Raw genomic sequence first — 20,156 nt, forward strand, 5'->3', positions numbered from 1 at the left:
TTTCCAGTCTTACATAACTAATTATTTGCAAAATCAGAGTGAAACACACAGCTTCCCTTTCAGCTATATTAGGTTGTAACTCTAAGGTGTCTGCCCAAATTAAACCTTGAGTGATGCATGCCTGCCTCAAAAGAAGAGAGAGCTTATATACCCAAGAAGTGGCCTTTCTCACTCTCTGTTGAGTTGTACAGCAGGGAGATACAGTCTCCCTCTTGATGTCTTATTGGACGAAATGGCTTTGACTTGTAACCCTGAGGGGTGAACATTACTCGGCACGTGCATCATCTAACGGCGTACTCTATTTTGTGTTTGAAATATTTAAATTGGTCTATAAAAAAATTCCTCTATTTTGGAGATGCTTAAAAATAAGGTATTTAAGTGGTAGTTACAGGTCTGTTTTGGATGTTTTGAGCTTGCTTCATGGGTTTGATCAGTCTTCTTGGTGACATTCTGTATTTTCTTTCATTTTCGACCATTGCACAGTTTTCTTTGCAATTAGGATATAGGTATAGCTGGAAATCTGTTTTATCTCCATAAGTCCTATGAAGGACCCATGTAATAGACTTGGTGTTCAGCTTTCATCATGATGATGGATACTGAGCAGAACACTATTGGTGCTGAGTAGGAGCCCTGATGGTAAGAGGTGGACAGGCCCTCAGCTCAGGTAGAGATTGTCAATTGTTGATTGCTGGGAGGTCTATGTCTTTAATGTATCGAGAAACTTTAAGGGGAAAATACACTCCCGAGGATCAACACCCCTGGACTTGGAGTGATATCTTTATTGATAATAGACAAATATTGTAGAATGTGGATGCAGATCACAGAGGAGATGATAAAAGCTATCTGAGAGTGGGCTACAAATGAGATTACAACAACGTACAGACTACGCATATGAGCTTTCATAAAAGTTGCCTCTTTTGAACTTCATGGATTGGTGTAGTTTCTGGTACTGCGATCAATTAGGTACATGCTGTTCTGCAATCAATTTAGATGCTGAGATTGTAAGAAGGGAACAGATAGCCACACTTCCTTCTGTGTTACCTGTGACCTCCAAGACATTCAGAGAGAACGAACTCCCTATGTGTATTCCACAGTCAGCCACCAATTCTAACCTTTAATATAGAATGTCCTTTCTCTTCTTTTATATTTTTTGCTACACTATATAACAAATTTAATAAATATTTTAGCTTATGTATCAGTGATATATTATTTCAAGTACAGCTCATTAAATATTTATAAAAACATTTTATTGTTTTATACAATTAGACATTTTCTTAGTATATATTTAAATAATGCACTTAAAAAATTATGAAAGCATAGACTTACGCTAATGCTCTCAAAGGAGAGAGATGAAAACTCATATTCTGACTATGTTTGAGATGACTGACATATTTTATGTTTCTTAATTATCTTTAAAGTTCCCATCTGCATTCCTATTGAAAAGACTCAATTTACTGTGTGCCAATGAAAGAATAAAAGAAACTCCCAAACAACTGCTATTTCAGATGAGAAGTATTTCATTCCTTTGTGCTGTCAGAATATAAAACTTTCATGTGAAGGACGTTTTTAACCTTCTTTTGTTCTGTTTAAAGTCATGGCATCATTTGGGTCAAGACTAACATTTGACACAAGTGTAAAACATTAATTTAATAAAATTTCTCAGTATATAGATTTTCTGTATCTATTAATTGGCAATGCCTTTAGGTCTTTGCCTCAAAAATATTTTAAGATATGTCAAAGCAATCTCAAAACTAGCTTGACAAAATTGATCAATTTCTTGAGGTTTTACTGGTCTACTGAGATTTCTTTAACCCTTCTCTCACATTACCTGTTCTTTTACCAAAGAGTCACTTCATCTAAAATCTTATTTTGTACCCCCTGTGATCCTTTTCACTATGTACTTTTTGGAACTGCTAGGGAGAGTTTGATGAACCAATAGCCTGGAGGAACAGCTGCTAAATTTTTTCTTCATCCGAGATGGCTTCGTAGCAGAGAACCTACACCCTGCTAAATTTCATTTGGGCAGTTTTCAATCTTCTGCAAATCTCATTAACTATAAACCTACCTGCATATTTATTAAACATTTTTTTTTTTTTGCATTTGTTTTTGGTTGTACCATCTTTTATCTTTTTTGGATGATGATACACAGACTTGTTTTAATCACAAGTCTAGGTTCATGGCACACTATCATCATCAGCCCTCATTTTATTTTAATTAGTTATCTCTTTCTTCAACAAGAACTAGTCCCATTTTTCTCCTGCCCCCTCCGCTCACCAGAGATGCTCTATTTCATTTAAGATTATGTCCATTTTTATATCCTGTCCTTGTGGAATATTGTTTTGAATCTTTTCTAAAATTTTATGTATTTACATATGTATTTATATTATGTATTGTACTAGAGATGAGAGGTTTCTTTCTGTTTCTTATACTTTTTAGAACTCAGGCATATGTTAATGTCCATCCACGTTTATAAAGTGCATTTAATTCACTGTTTCTGTGGCATGATATTTTATTGTGTGCGTCTACCTTGTTTAATTATCTAGACTCCCAGAAGTGGACAGCCGGGTACCCTGTGTTTGTACCGATGCCACCGTGACCCCTCTGGTGTTGAGGGGTGGTGGGAAGGAGAACTGTAAGTGGAGGAAATGCCCAGAAGCTTGATGGTCTGCCTGCACATGTTGTCATGGGCCCCATACACACACGGCTTCGAACACCGCTGCTTTGTCTTTATCATGGTGCCAACTAGAGACGCTTCTCCCTGTTGCACAGTGATGGAAAGCCTGGCAATGATCTACCTAGGGGTTCTTTTTCGTTGTTAACTTCTTAGTGAGAATTTTTATTTCACTGCTATGGCATATCGAGCACTGGATTTCAATAAAGGAAGTAGCTAGCAGCCTGTGTTCTCAGTGTTTTTAGAAATCAGAATCTATAATCTTTTTTTTGGAATACAAATTCTTGTTGATAATGTAGAGATGAGTTTAGACATTTGGGAGCTATAGACTTGAAAATGTACTTTCATTGGGCACATTTAACATACGTAGTGTTGAACTGATACCTACTCTCAATAAACATTTGAGGTATTAACCACATTAAGAACCACAACCCTCACAGGAAAGAATTAATGGCTGTACAAATGACCACAGATTTATTTGAAGTAATGAGAAAAAAAAAAAGACTCTGGGAAAGATTTCTCAAAATTATTGCAGCAATATATTTTCCAGTCATGTTCTCACCTTCCAAGTAAATTTTGATCTCTGTGATCTCTTCTATTTCTTTGATCTCATGCTTTGAAACAACTCCCTTTTCTTGGTGGAGGGAATGAAACAACATATAATCACTCACCTTTCTCTGCTAGGCGAATGCTGACTAGAACATTCAAACACTGCCTAGAATCTTCCACTGGAAAAAGAGAAAAGAAAAAAACAAACAATGAATTATCAAATACCTTCCTCGACCTGTATCTCACCCTAGTTGCTGTCTTATGTCCTTCACTGCCAAATATTTTTTAGAGGTGTCTTCCCTTCCTTCTGCGACCTGTCCTTAACATGCCACTGAAACTAATGTCATCATAGGCAGCTAAATTCAACACTTTCCGTTCTTTGCTCTACATCTTCTCCTGTCAGTGAAGTGACATTGTGAACCATTTCTTCCACCTCAGAACCCTCTCTAAAATGCTGTTTTGTTCAGTTTTAATTGCTAACTCTCTAGGTGATCCCTCCGTCTCCTTTGTCTCTGACTTAACACATTCAACTGGGAATTGTTCTTCAGCCTTCTGTCCAGGATGCTCTTCTCTTGCAATGCTACTCTCCCTCCTTAAGCAATTTTACAACTTCATTTATCAATATCTGTTTTCCAGGAATTTTCATATCTACATCTTCATTCCAGGCGTCATCCCTAACTCTCTATATCCAGCTGTACATTAACTCTCACTTTGGGTGCTCCACAGGCCCCTTAAGCTAAGAGTGTCCAGCAGGAACTCATGATCCCTCCAATCCCCTTCTCACTCTTAACCCCTCTCCCTCAACCCCACTGCTTCTCTTTCAGTTTTCTGCCTGCCGTGGTGCTTTCCCTCTGCCTGGCATGCTCCTCCTTCATCACGGTCTTCCATTTCACCTGAATCATTCACTCACTGTTCAGCACTCGGTTTACACTTGACCTCCCCAGACTAGGTGAGGATTTCTTTTTGAGGAGTCTGCGTAGACCTTGTACTTCTGCTTCAAAACGTTCTTTAAGTTTGTGATTATTTGATGATTAACTCTTCATGCTACCACCCATGCTTCAAGTAGGTAAAATAATGTCCTTATGCTCCTGGCACACTGCCTGACACCACAGGCAACCACAAGTATTTGTTGACTGAATAAATGCTTGGAGGAAGATATCTATCCTTTGAAATTCACTTATGCATGATCTCCCTGAAAAAGCCATTCCCTAACCTTTTGTTTCAGCTAAGTGTCCCTTCCTGTTATAATCCTAGCACCCTATGCATGACTCTATATTAACTTTTACTAAATTAGGGTGAAGATATCTGCTTTGGGATCTCAGAACTAGTAGCATCCAATGGAATTGGACTGCTGTGGCTTGAATCTCAGCACTGCTGTCAAACAGCTAGATAATCTTAGATAAGCTCTGCCTCAGTTTTCTCCTCTATAAAAAGGAGATAATAATAATTCTTATATTGCAGTTTGCTGTTAGGATTAAATGACACACATAAGTGTTCAATAAATGTTAGTTACAATTATTACTACCTTTGTATATTCTTTTGTATACACTGTATTGTTTTGCAGTGAATGATAAGGCAAATTGCCTGTGACAGTAGAGAGAAATGAAATTATAATTTAAATTAATCCATTTATTCTTTAATATAAAATATGTTTTTGAGTATCTATTTCTAAATTCAATCCAATTCATCTTCCACACTGCAATCAGAATTATATTGTAAAAATGCAAGCTTCTTTCGCGACTTCCGTGATCAAAATTTCTCCAGCAATTCTGTCTAATTTATGGCGGGGGGAGGGGGTGGTGGTGCAGGGGAGCTTTAGCATAGAATGAAATGGTTCATGCTAATCTTCCCTGACTTGCCTCCTCAATTTTTTTCTTCCATCCTGTTTGTCTCTCTTGCTTCAATGTATCTTCCATTAAAATTTATATATATAATAGATAGATAGATAGATAGATAGATAGATAGATAGATAGATGATAGATAGATAGATAGATAGATAGATAGATAGATAGATAATGTATGGAAATAAAGAAAGAGAGAGAAAGTAGGATCTGACACCTGATCCTACTTTCTCTTCCAAATCTGAATCTTTTCTCTCCCACCCCATCTCCTTTCCGCTCCAAAAAGAATTATATTTTCTTTCTTCTAAATTCTCATGGTGTCTTGTGAAGCCTATATCATGACACTTGCCACGTTTTATTATAATTATTTATGGGTCTATTTCTCCTTGAGGGCAGAGACTCTGTAGAGCATAGCAGGTCAGAATGCAGGTCCTGCATTTGAATCCTAGCTTCATCTCTTCCAGGCTCTGTGATCTTGAGCCAGTTTATTTTGACCTCTCTAGAAAAAATAGATACTGTTAGTACTTATCCGAGGATTAAACAAGTGTCTAAGACATAAGAAGAACTCAGTAAATGTTAGCTGTTATTAATAACATTTGTTATGGTTCCGTATTGGCTATAGCAATCCCCAAACCTAGTGGCTTACACCAACAATCATTTTATTATGTTGTAATTTTGTAGGTCAGAAATCCATGCAGGATTTATCTGGATAATTTGCTACTCCATGTAGTACTAGGTACAGCTGGTCAGGTGGGTCCCAGATGGCTTCATTCAACATCGGATCTTTTCATGAGAATGGCAGGAAAACGGAACTCAGCGAAGCCGTAGACCGGAGTGAATGCCTTCGCACGGTCTCTCCGCCAGGCAGTTTCAGGCTAGTCACTCTTCCCTCAGGGGAAGAGTTTCAAGAAAACCAGGCAAAACATGCAAGCGAACTGACTTCGAAATTCATGTACTTTCATTTCTACTATATTCTCTTGCTTATGAGCAATTTCTAAGCCTAGCCCAATTGAAAGAAGAAGCATATTCCATTTGCTGTCAGAGCAGCAGCAGCCAGGTCACGCTGTATATGTGTGTGTGTCTATATATATTGGTGGTGGTGGTCTCTTTATGATATTTTAACTTTGTCCTCACTAGCTGCTGAGAATCAGAGACAGTCACAATCTGGGCCTCTGTGAAGGTGAAGAAACGGGCTCTATTCTTCTCTTTCTCTTCTAAATAAATCTCAGTGTACAGTGTTTCAAAACTAGAAATAGAACAGAGTTTTCATGAACTGATATTCAGTGCTCACCTTTCTCCCCTCCCCCCACATCTATCATATTACAAAATTTAATTAATTTTCGTAGCTGTTGTCTTACTAGTTCGACAGAAAGAGATAGTATTTTTCTTTTATAAGAAAAGTTATAGGAATTTTTGTCATAAAACATTTACTATTTAATTAATTCTATTACTGAGAACTATAATTTTAAGATAATGATTAAACTTCTAAGTATCACAAAATATTTTGGAAGTTCAAAATTATTTTTTAAATAAATGAAAACTAAATGTCGATTGATCTAGAAGACTCTAATAAAATTGTTGGTGCAAAAAAAACATTTAAAACAAAAAAATCTTGTACCCATTCAGTGATTCCCCCGCCCACGTGCTCAAATGAGTTTTAGGCTCTGCTTTCTACTGAAGATACAATTAATAATGATACCACCAGAGAGTATATAATATTTTCCAAGTTCATAGTTATTATATAAAATTATCACATCTAGAATTAAAATGTTAAAAAAAATCACAACAGCAGCAATAGAAAATACTTATCCAAAGATAACATAGTACATGATAAAAGGCAGGTCCAAGTAATGGCACAACAACCTGAAATCTAACAAGACAAAAGAGATTCCTCTAATTGAGTATGGTGTCTCATGCTCGATGAAAACAAGCTCTAGTTTCATTATTTACATGCATTGGTTACTTGCATCTTCTTTAAAATTTGGAATGTCTTGCTGAGCAGCAGATAAGTCAAGACTCTAAATTCAAGGTTTTCCTTTCTCCTGGATCCCAGCCCAGCTCACTGAAGTGGAGAGTTGCATTTATTACCATTCAACAGCACCTAAGGGACTAAGAGGAGGAATATGCATTGATTTACTGTGACTATCAGCTGCTATGATTTGGCAGAAACCGAGGGACACAGAAAATTTTACTTCTTTAACATCCGCTCAAGCAAACGCAGGGGAAAGCAAACCAATTCAGCTATGTAGAAATGTAGTAATGTGTTTTGGTTAGTTATTTGTTTTGCTGTTTAATCTCTGCATTTCTTATCTAAACTAAACATTGATGAAGATATATGTGTTTTATCTTTCTATTGATCATATCTAATTGTTTAAACATAAATGAGTATAACAATCCATGAATGAGATGTAGTCAAACAATAAAAATAGATATAACTAGTTCTGAGAGATACAGTCAAATATTACTGAGCCCTTGAGATTTACCCAAGTAACTCTACAGTGGAGATTCTAAACCAACCCGATTAGGTTACCTTTCTACAAGACTTACTGACTGTGTAATAACTGTTGGAGAAATACTAACTTCTGCTAATGTGTCATTGAATTTTTTCCCAGGGTTAACTTATGCTTGAAACCTCTGTCTTTCCTCTGCCTTAGAGCAAACACCAAACAACGAGTGTCTATCAGACATCTCATTGCTAAATCTGAAGAGCAATGGGCATTGGTTTGGTCTCAAAAAACTAATCTTACACTTTTTATTTATTTTTTATTTTTTAGTTAGTTGTTTAGTTATTCCAAAGTCTTAAGATTACCTTTAAGATATAAAGAATGATTCATTAACTCACAAATGCATTAATTTGACTATGAATTCAGTGAAGATTACTGAACTCCTATTATGTGTCAGGTACTCTGAAATGCTGAATCATTATTCTTCGTGTCAAGTTATAAACAAAAGTCATTAAACTTCAGCTGCTCACGTGTGTATGAGGGGGGAGATAGGTAATTACAGGCAATTATATTGTGCTGTATATGATAAATATATAGTATGTACACCCAAGCGCCCACATTATACCATGGAAACTCACAGGAAAGGGGCACTCGCTCTCTCCCTGGAGAGTTATATAAAAGTTTCCTTGGAGAAGGTGATAATATGTAGGAAGGAAGGAAGTTTTAGGAAATATCAGAATATTCTTTGTTGTTACTTTCTATTTTATTTTTATTCAGGTAGTATGTATTGCTAAATGAAAATGGTTATTTCTTTATTATTTTTGCCTAAAGAGTTAACATTAGGCCGCAAACTTCCCACCAACTCATCATCATATTTGAAAGAAAATGTGTACAAATTATAAAGGAGGTTCATCTGCCATGCCGCATAATTTGATTTTTGACATTTTAGAAGTTAGTTACTTGCAGCTGAGACAGAGGTGAGGCTGGAGGGGGATGTTATTTAAGGAAATCATTGAGGCTTTTTTTTTTTTTTAATCACCGTTTAACTCACTGGTTCTACAGTGACAGAACAAGAAATGGTGTCATTTAACACCATTTATTTTATTAACAAGATCTCCCTTAAAGGTAATTCCTTAGGTGGCTCTTCTTTCAAAAAAGCAGTCCCCAAGGCACTTTCTATTAACACGTATTTCCTGATGGGAGGACTCGAAGAGAGGCTGTGGAGCTGAGGCTGACCCTAGTCATCTGGTCTTTTGATCCAGAGTTGACTTTGTTCTGAACTTCTTCTGTAACTCTTATTCTGTTTGACCAATTTGCATGTAAACACCCAATGAATTAAATTTTGAGACTACCTGGCCATAAATCTATAAAGAATGGAAACTTTGTCTATTTTGCCTCCTCTCATCACCTCAAACCAAGTTAATAACATAAATTTGCTCCATAAATAATTGTTGATGAAATAATTATAAGCCTGAATAAATGTAAAAAAACTTTGGAAACTTTGAATTGATATTTTTTAATATAGTATTGGGCAGAGAATTTCTTAATGATAATGGAATACTATCTTCCTTGATTTTTTTCTGGTTCATTATTTTCTCATTGTGCTTACAATGCTATAAAAACATAAAATTGATATAGACACTGTTAACAGTTTTCTATGGCTGCTGTAACAAATTGCCACAAACTTTGTGGCTAAAAACAACACAAATGTATTATCTTACTGGACTAAAATAAAGGTGTCAGCCGAGCTGCTTTCCTTTCTCGAAACGATGGAGGAGCATCTGTTTTCTTGCCTTTTCTAGCTTCTAAAGGCTGCCTACACTCTTTGGTTTGTTGCCTCCTTGAGCAATGGCAGGCTGAGTCCTTCTCCTATCCCATAACTCTGACACTCACTCTTCTGCCTGCCTTATCCACATTTAAGGACTCCCGTAATTTCAGTGGGCTTGCCTGGGTAATCCAGGGTAATCTCCCCATCTCAAGGTCATCTGATTAGCAACCTTAATTCCATCTGCAACCTTAATTCCCCTTTGCCTTGTCACCTAACATATTTACAGGTTCGGGGAATTAGGATACGGGCATCTTTGTAGGGCCATATTCTATCTGTCATAGATACCAAACATTGGGATTAAAATTCTTGTTTGGTAATCAGCAAAGGTTAAATTCAATAATAGCACATTGAGCTTCATTGACTCATCCACTCAATGAAACTTTCACAGAGTTTGAGGGGCTTGAGTCACACAGAGCTGGACTTCAGTCCCAGCCCTGCCACTTCTGGCTTTGTGACCTTGGGCAAGATAGCTAGACATTCTCAGTGTCATTCCGAGTCTATGAAATGTGTATTGCAAGAATATTATGAGGAATAAAGAAATATGGATAGAGGCAACATATAAAATTTATAGGCATTTTAAAATATTGATTTATTCCTACTGTTAGGAGAGAGAAGAATGAATGAAGAGGAGCTAAACCTTTGGTTCTTGCTTTTTTCTTGCCACAGTGGTAATTAATAGCTACTTTAAAGATCTAGCTGAAGATCTGAAGCCATCTTGAAACTTTTGTTAGAGAGGGAGATGGAAAAGGAATGGAAGCGAATATCTGAGAGGATGATGGAAGTGGCCAGACCCTTAGCTGAGGAGGACACAAGGATTGCTGGACCAGTAAAGTTTCGTTTTCCATTTGCACCCGCGCACTTGGGCCAGGCAAGGCTTTAAACAGTGATGATGGCTGCATGTGTGCCAAGGGAGGTTCAGATGCTTGACACAGATTTCCATGGTCACACCTGGTTTGAAAGTAAAGCACGCACATGCCCTGAAAAGGACCGTGAAGATCTGGGCTAGGAAGAATGGCAGGCTGGTTCCCACAGACTTCAAGATTCTTGAATTATGGGAAGAGAGGAGGTAGACTAAAAAAATTTTTTTAATTTTGGAAAAAAAGATATTGATATTTCTTCTGTTATAAAGTCTCTGACTATATAAGAAACTAAAAAAAAAAATAGTATCTATTACTCGATTAATTTTCAGTCTATGTAATCTAATTTGATTCTTTCCAAACACTACACATGTTGAATATAAAGCAATAAAACATTTAATTCCTTTGCGTATTTTTTGCTTCAATGTCCTTAATTAATAAAGCTCTTGAAAATCAAATGGCAACAGATTTTGAATTTTCATTTTTCATAAAAATAACAAAGTGATATTTTCTTTTTATTTAAAATCTTTACTCTTCTTTCTGGCATTTGCTAATTCTAATGTATTTGTTATAAAATGCAAAAGCGACATTTCTGAAAGGCTCACTCAATATGATGAAGAATGCATTTTAATGACTCAAAAGACACTCTACTTAACCAAAGTGTGTATGCATTTTGATATTATTTTAATTTTTTAATGTACATTACATACTCAACCAATTGGAAATATCCTAGTAAGCATTTATTTATGAATGCTTTTAAAATTCCAAATGGCTCATAACGGCATATTTGAAACTACTAGAGTTGATGCTATAAGTGAATATTAAGACTCATAACCCAAATGAAAAGCTGTTACTGCAGAACACTCAAGTCATTTTCTAAAGCATGATAGCTCAGCAATTTGAAAGACATTTATTCAAAATACCAAGAATTAGACAATATGATGGCAATCCCTTTGTAAACTTTAACTGTTAAAATCAATCTTGAACTATCCTACTGGAAAAGATCAACTAAACTCATGAACATTTATTAGCATTACAATAAATAAACATTGACTATGGCAATAAAGCTGTCACAAGAACTTTAATAACCAAGAAGAAAAATCTTATAAATTAAAAAAAAAAAAACCCCTCTAGATAAATAGCTAGATTATTCTATAAAAGGGGAGGAGGTATAAATCTCTGCTATGGGCCTAAGAAAGTCATAAGGTTAATATGGTTCATGTGGTTTAACACCACAGCTTTTGGGAGCATTATAGTCTTCACTGGCTTTGTTCTACATAGTAAATATCTCATTCATTAATATGTATATTCTGTGAACCATATTATTTCATTTTTATTATTTCTGGCTAGAATGTATTTTTCTAGTAATTCTTAAATATCAGTTTTAGAGAAATTCGTTCACAACCTTCACTCTGTTTAAATTCTTTTTAGAGAGCTAAAAAATATCAGACAGCAGTTCTAAACTAGTGATTCTCAAACTGAGGGGCATTTTAGCCCCCGGGGACACTTGGCACTATCTGGAAACAATTTTGGTTGTCAGAACAAGATTGGGGGCAGGGGTCCTACTGGGACCTAGTGGGTAGAAACCAGCAATTCAGGATAGGGACGGCCCCCACAGTACAACACTATGCAGCCAAAGATATGTGAATGGTGTCAGGGCTGAAAAACCCTGGTCTAAAATAAACAACAGTAACAAAACCCACACACACACACACACACACACACACACACAGAGAGTCAGTTGCGAGTAAAAATGGTTGGCTAGTAAATATTATTTATAGAATTGCCCCTTTGGCAAGGAGAGGTGTTGAAAAATAAATGACCTCTTCCCTTGAAGGTTTTAAAGTTTTAATAAAATAGTTGTTCTAAAATTATGTGTTTGGTCTGAAATACATAAGTGAAATACATAAATACCAGAAATAGAAAGCATGTATCTATACTATTTTGTACATAGTAGACTCTACAAATAATTATCTAGTAAATTTTGTTGTGTCTACTGTGTTTTTGGAAGAATCAAAGTCAAAGGAGCGAAATCGAGGGGTTTATATTTGAGTAGAAGAAGTGAGATGGTCAAACAAATAAATGCAATTAGAGTAGTAAAATAACCTGGCAAGCAAGGCAGGTGGGGGCCAGAAAGCAAATTCCATTGTGTGTCATAGAAGTTTCCATTTTATTTCATAGGCAACATCATTAAGAGTTATTCTATGAGCATGCAATCACGATGAAATGAATACCAGCAGGATTTCACCAGCCAGGGGCCAGATGTGAAAGACCTGAACAAAGACAGCATCCCAAGTATGAAGAAGAGAGAACAGGAATAAAAGATGTAATGAGATTGAACTGAGTGGACTTAGTAACTGATAAGCTAGGAGTGGGATGGGGGATGAGATGTGGAAGAATAGGTATCTAGGATGACCTCAAGCCTCAAGATGAGTTATTAGTCACTAAAATAGAAACTAAAGGGACAGTAGAGTTATAAGGGAGTTCACTCTTGGCAATCTAAGTTCGAAGGGCTTTCATGATACCATGGTGGTGTGGTCTAGTAGGAAGTCGTGTATGTGGGTCTGGCATTCAGACAAGAGAGCTGGCCCGTGCAGGAAGACTATTCTCCACAGATCTGTAACATTTCTGTGCATCTTTCAAGCAGAGATACTGACAGCTTCTGGTCCTCTTATATCTTTCCAAGGATGTTTATACAGGGAACAACCCTGAAGACAGAAATGGCATCTACCCTGGAGTCCAGGGCATGTTCTTTTACTTTAGAGTATAATAAAGGTAATATTTCCCTTTGGAGCTCAGGTTGGACAGGTTTGCTTGCAGCCCATTATAAAATTTTGGGGTTTCTTAAGTTTGGGGTTTCTCAGCTATAATGTAAAGCCATTGCAAGTTCAGCATCTACCAGGGTCTCTTCACAGTTCCCTCATGGGACGTAGATGGAAAAAGGGAAAGGGAACTGGCATGAACATAAAGCTTACTCACCTTGCTGTGCTATGAGTAACAAAGTCCTGTTTCTGACCCAAGAGTCTTGTGAGTTCTGCCAGCATACATAAAACTGTGGTAGGCTAAGTTGTTAGCTTGCAAGCAGGGTAAAATCTCAAACTCTTCTCAGTTGGCAGCCTGGTAATGGAGATTTGGGAATAATCATGGTAGTAATGGTGGTTGAAGTCTTAGGAGTACACAAGATCTCCCAACACAAAGTGAAAAGAAAGGGGTTGGTTCTCCAACCTGGGATACAGAAAACGTTTTCTTTCCTGTTTTCGTTTCATTGCTCTTATTCTCTTTTCTTCCTCTCCTTTCTTCCTTCCTTCCATTCTTCCTCACCCCCTTCCTGTATCCATCTCTCTTTCTTTCAAAATGGCAGATAGGTCCAGTAGAAATCGAGAGAAGACTGCACCTCCCCTACAGTGATGAAAGAGCACCTCTCTTCCATCACTGTCGGGAGAGGTGCCATCATTTTCCCTGGCTCGAACAACCTTCTCAGAGAAACTTATCTATCCAGAGTTCAGAAAAGACAACCCTGCCCAAATCTCACAATGTGGCCATGTAACAAATGGAGAAGAAAAGATAAGCTGCTTTTACTTAGGAGAACACCGAGAGGAAGCCCATATCAGCCAAGTACTGTACTGCAGGGAGCATTCTGTGAAACCATTTGAAAAGAATGGTTTGTTATGAAAGAAAGAAAATGTCATTTATTAAATCTTTTCATTTCCCTACATAAACATTGTAGCAGAATAGAAATATTTAATCTGTTTTAACATGGGAAGTTTGAACTTTTTTTGTTTTCTTTCTTTTTTTTCTTTTCCTTTCTTTCCTTTTCTTTCCTTCTTTTTTTTCTTTTTTTCTTTTCTTTCTTTTCTTTTTTTTTTTTTTTTGTATGCTGGGTTTCTTTCAGATAAGGCTTTATTAGTGGGGGCAGAATCTATGCAACATGAACCATAGGAAGAACTCTGGAGTTGAGAAACATTGTATTTTTGGAGATAGAATAGTCAACAGAAGAGATACTTAAAGTTTATAAACTAATTCCAGTAAAATTTTCAAGAACCAAGAAAAGAAGGAAGAACTTGATGGGTGGATATAATGAAGAATGACTACATGAGATATCAAAAGATCTGACATCCCAGGTCCTGGGTCCTGGTCTACTAACAACTCAGCTGTCAGCAAGAGCATCTCAGGGCTAATACCTAGGGACTACATTAGTTAAATCTCTTGAAGGCTCAAAGAAAATCTTTCTTTCATGACATATCTACCTTCACTCTGAATGTCCAGCAAGAGTATGGTCATTCATGACACAAATCTTTATTTGGTCCTGCCATCCCCCGTGCACACCCTTGCACACATGAAATGTCACAGAACATTGTTATCATAAAAAGTTACATAAAATTATAGTGCCCCATAAAATGCTTTGCACAAAAGTATACATCCCCCTTTCTACATGTTTGTATCAAAATATTAATCTAATTTTCTAGATGCTGTCTGTGAACACTGGAGCAACACTTGCATATTCAGTTCATGCTTTTTCTGAGCTCAGACTATCTGTATACTCTGACCTAAGTAGGCTTGTGATAAGAACTTTCCTGCTGCAAAAATATGGACCCACTCCTGCAAATGCATGTCTGGATAAAAGCTGTCAATAACTATTCATCAATATGTTTTACTGCCTAGTTTTGTTTTGTTTTTTTCTCTAGCATATGCAGTTCCTGTAATGCACTGTGATAATGCTTGTTTAAAATAGCTATGATTCCAGTCAGTTCACATTAATAGTAAACAAACAGATGGCTCACTGAAGGACAGATCCTCTTTTCCAATAACCCAAACACCCCATATAACCTACTTTTAGAAATATAAACACCTATAAAAATTACCTCTGTGATGGCTAATTTTACCAATATCTACTTGGCACTTGGCTGGGCCACGGTGGCCAGATATTTGGTTAAACATTATTCTGAATATTTTCTGTGAAGCTGTTTTTTGATGAGATTAACCTTTAAATTGTTAGACTTTGAGTAAAGTAGATTACCTTCCATAATGTGGGTGGGCTTCATCCAATCAGCTGGAAGTCTTAATAAAACAAAAATTGACCTCTCCCCAAAGAAGGAATTCTGCAAATGGACTGACTTTGGCTTGCCCCATGAGATTCTGGACTCCAGAATTGCATGAACTAATTCAAATCAATCAATCAATCTCTCAAGAGATAGATATATAAATACATATCCTGTTGCTTCTGTTTCTCTGGAGACCCATGACTAAAACACATTAGGTTTACCTTTAAAAAGTCACTCTACTATTTTAAAAAAATATTTTTAAGTAGGAGTTCTTAGAATGTTCAGAGTAAATACAAGATTAAAATTTTGTTGTTTGTTGGCTGGCAGATTAAGTAAAAAGGAAAGGGACAATATAACTATGCTGAATAACCATCAACACCAGCCTAGCAACTCCATGAATAAATTGTTCATCAATTCTTCTATGTAATTAGTTTTGTGTTTGTAGGTGGCATATAGCTTGTCCTTGAAAAGGGAATATCTGAAAGAAAGAAAGTCCTCATATAGAGTTATATTAAGATGTTTAATGAACTACATACTACATAACCTGCAGATCAAGCATTAAGTAAAGACATTTTCAGGAAATGTGTAGGAATAAAAGAAGACTTATGGTTCAGCCCACACTGAAATGTACCAAAATGACCAAAATAGGCAGGAAACTTGAAGCTAGGGATTACTTTCAAGCATATACCACAACTTTATGGAACATCTTTCAAGAACACTATAAACTGAACAAAATTGAAAGTAGACACTATGAATTGACATTAAATAATCCTTTCAAAGGAATTCAGTATTTTAGAAAGTAAGTGAAATAAATCTGAAAAAGTCCCAGTAACATTTCTCATTTTGGAAGGAAGTCTGGAGGTAGAGACTAGATTTGAGAATGATAAAATCTTTTCATTACAAGTTGAGTGTCATGGGATTTAGTGCTCAACATGTATGCTCCAAAAAGAAAATTTCTTCAAGTACTCAGGGAAGACAAGCAGGTACTTGCAAAAGAGTAAAAAATCGTTGTCCTGACATTTCCTTAGTAATAATGGATGCCATAAAAGCAATTTCTATGCATGAGGAAATAAAAGTAAACGGTTAGATACTTGGTCTGTCGCTTACAAAAGAGGTCTGGCCTGGAAGTAGAAATGCCTGCTATTCAGCTTCACCTGATTGCTATCGATAGAAATTCTAGGCTAGTATTGCCAGATCATTAAAGTCAAAATTCCATATTTTTAAATAAAATCTGATCCTTAACTATTTCAGCTTAAGACTAGAAATACATTTGGGGGCTGACACTTGGTTGAGCCAAACGAAGCACAGTTCCATTCATTCTAAAACTCTGGAGTAGAAGAGGGGAAAAAGGCCCTAAACTGAGCATCAGTGAACTTATTCATGACCATCAGGTAACATAGATAACCAATTCGATCTATAGATTCAATAAATTCTTAATGGAAATCTTAACAAGTTATTTTGTGAATATCAACAAAGTGATTGAAAGTTTAAATGTAGATGGTAGAAAACCCATAATAGTCAACACTATTGAAGAAGAAGAATGAAGTTGGAGGACGGATACTACTCAACTTTAATACTTATGCGAAGCTATGTAATCAAGAAAGTGTGGTATTGGCAAAAAATGGATAAGTAGATCAATGGAACAGAATAGAGAGCCTAAAAATAGACCCCACATATAGGCAACTGATCTTCGATAAACAAACAAACAAACAAACAAACAAAGATAATACAGTGGAGCAAAGATTGTTTTTTCAACAAATGGTGCTGGAAGAACTGGACGTTTACATGTAAAAACAAAAAACCTAAACACAGACCCTACGTCCTTCACAAAAATTATCTTCAAATACATCATATAGCCAAATGTAAAACATAAAACTATAAAACACCTAGAAAATAAAGTTATGTTGCAATCCTATTTTACTTATTACATGAAAAATAATTTGCACTTGAAGATAAAAATGTAAAAAATAAAATAAATATACTAAAATTTAGGTATATACTTCTATAATTATATAATGGAAATAATAACTGAGCATAAAGCAAAACCACTGCATCGGTTATTTATTGTTCTGTAACAAACGACCCTAAATCTTACTACATTTAAATAATAATGCATTATTTCCTTTGCTTCTGTCAATTGGCTGAGTGGTTCCTATGCTGATCTTGACTGGACTGGCTCATGCAGCTGTGATTAGATCATATGTCAAAAGCGGTCTAGGCTCAGCTATGAAAAATGAGTGGTTTGTTTTTCATCTTCAGGTGGCTAGACTAGGTTTAGTCAGAATATAAAGGCCCCTGGGTTTTAAAGAAGCAAAAGCAGAAATTGCAGTCTTGGAGGCCTTTCTCAAAAGTTTGCATAAAGCCACTTCTGCCTCATCCTATTAATCATATCAATTCACAAGATCTGCCCATTTCAAAGCGTGAGAAAGAAAATGCTTCCTCTTGATGAGAGAGGCTGCAAAGGAGTTTTAGCAATTTTTAATCTACCATAGGTACAAACCCTAAGGACAATTTTGATTGTTTGAATGACATAAAAATGAAAAGTTTAACTTCCAAATTCCCATAATAAAGAAGATCGACCAACAAATGACAAAGTGGTTAAAAATATTTTGTAACAGATGTGACAGTTAATATTTCTAATATGTACAAATCAATAAAAAGATAAAAGCTGATTAGAAGAATACTGTGACTTGTAATAACAATTCACAAAATAAGACATATCAACAATAGTATGAAAATAGTCTAACGCTAACCCACCTAAGAATCAAATAAATTTAAAATAAAACATCACTGCAATATTTTTTCCACCCATAAAATTAGTACAAATTAACAGGACTGATAATACCCTTTTATGGAAAGCTTTAAGAAATGAAGATTGTCCTACATTGGAATAATGTAAATTTGAATTTTCTTTCAGGATAAAAACTTGACATTCTATCAAAAGTCTTTAAAAATATGTGCACCCAATAATTCTACTTCTAACAACTTATCTTAAGAAAATTAGACAAGTAGACCAAAAGAAACTATAAGAATGTTCCTCCCAAAGTTGATTACAATAACCAAAAATGCAAACTAGCTCGTCATAATTTATTCATGCATTCACCCAGAAAATATTTATTGAGAGCTTTCTGTGTGTAGGCATTATGTTAGTCCTGAAAGGTGGTAAATCAGACAGTGTCCTTGCTGTAATGGTGTATATGTCTTGGTGGGGAGAATAAACAACGATGTAATCTCTATTCTAAAGGGGTGAGGTGCTATTTTAATAGAATGCTCTGGGCAGAAAATCTCTAACGAAGTGACATCTGAGCACAGACCTTATGGTAGAGCCAAAGATGTGCTCCCTGGATCCCTTTTCGAAGAAGGCCCAGGTGTCCCCTGCAAAGCAGGGACCTTGTCTGTTTTGTTTAGATTTTATCCTTAGTCCTTAAGCGCTAGGCTTAACACATAGTAGAGACTCTAAACATAAAAGATATTTCCATTAAAAATTATCAGTTACTTTAATATTATGTAGATTCAGAACTCTTGTGCAGCCCCAGTGTGCAAAACCTACATTTTGATGCTACGTTATTTTCCCCTTGGGCTGCATTTGATTTTCTGTTCAGTCTTAGACATTTTCTGGGACTCTACTTAATGTGCTGAATCACTGAAGTACTCAGGTGAGTGCCTCCCTGTTCTGTCCCCTCTTGAATTGTCATCTTTTCTCTCCAATGTCACTTTTCTGGTTATTCAGCCAATGATGTTTTAAAACTCTGAAAAGTGTCACTTTGTACGGTAAAAGTTACCTGGTAGGCCTATTTTCTGACAAAAGCACACCCTCTCTGATATTGCAAAAAAGACTTGCAATCCATCTATTTTCTCTTATTTTTTTTCTTTCAACTGTTTTGTTGATAAAATCACTTCTAATCTCTCTTGAGTCCTTAAATGTCTTAATCGCCTGACTGTTCAATCATCCAAACTTATCCTTTTTTATATAACATTGCTATAATTCAGAAATGTTAGAATTAAATAATTTGAAATCCATTAATATTTATCGAATACATAGTACATCTAAGAGACCGTGTTACGTAATTAGGGACTTAACGAAATAAGGTAAGAATAAGCATCATTCCTCTATCAGCAAGTGTGTAGCTGAACATTTATCTATACACCAGTTATATCATATTACGTGAGGGTGGGGAGGTTCCTGCACTGGGAAGGTAATGACTGATGATTACCCAATTTAAAGTCAAATATGAAACATGTACCTATGTTTTTTTTCTTTGAATGAAACTAGAATTTTGACCAATTCTGTCTGTTGCACTGAAAAATCAGTGAATTAGAAATTCATCATTATCACTACCAAAACAACGACAGCAAAAGCAACAAAACTATTAAATCCAACAGCATCAACATAGGTAGCAATCCTTCAGAAAACAATGACCTACTGAATGAACCTAATATACTTTCTGCCCAGGTCTGTTTCAAATGATCATTGACTGATATTTTTGCTTCTTACAATGTTCTACATGGTTAAACACAGTAGATCTTCACTCCGTGCTTGCTGAATTGACTCTTGCTGGAAGTGAAATTGGAAGACAAATCATGTGGAGTTGAAACTTTATTTCCATGGTCTCCTAAATGCTCTGTTTAACTTATATTTTTACATTTATCAATACAAATTTTGTGGCGTAAGAATTAAATTATAAGTCCAAGAAATCTGATGTATTTGGGAAAGGTATTTTATAATGTCTATGCTTACCTTCTTTCTCAGAAAAATGGTAAGAGTAAATTTTGTCTCTTCTGAAGGAAAGGTTGTAAGAGTAAATTTTTAAGTATCTGTGAAAGAACTCTGCATTATAGAGGCAAATTATTAATGTTGTTTTTTGTGGTGCACAGGTGACCAGAGTAGAGCACGTTTGGAATTTAGAGATAAAATCAGGTGTTA

General features: G+C 35.9%; 1 protein-coding gene across 4 annotated transcripts in view; it reads right to left on the bottom strand.

Moving 5' to 3' along the window:
• Positions 1–5,047: 5,047 nt before the first annotated feature.
• PRMT6 (protein arginine methyltransferase 6) overlaps positions 5,048–20,156 on the bottom strand; it is a 28,477-nt gene continuing 13,368 nt past the window's right edge. Inside the window, exon 4 of one of the 4 annotated variants that reach the window (XM_016159809.2) lies at positions 5,048–5,560. The gene's annotated coding sequence lies outside the window, so the exon portion shown is untranslated. Of the gene's footprint in view, positions 5,561–6,166; positions 7,171–12,404; positions 13,308–20,156 lie in introns of those variants that run through there. The other 3 variants (XM_036235129.1, XM_036235128.1, XM_036235130.1) reach the window with 3 other exon arrangements.

The sequence above is a fragment of the Rousettus aegyptiacus genome, unplaced genomic scaffold, assembly GCF_014176215.1.
Source record: "Rousettus aegyptiacus isolate mRouAeg1 unplaced genomic scaffold, mRouAeg1.p scaffold_m13_p_17, whole genome shotgun sequence".
Classification (NCBI taxonomy): domain Eukaryota; kingdom Metazoa; phylum Chordata; class Mammalia; order Chiroptera; family Pteropodidae; genus Rousettus; species Rousettus aegyptiacus.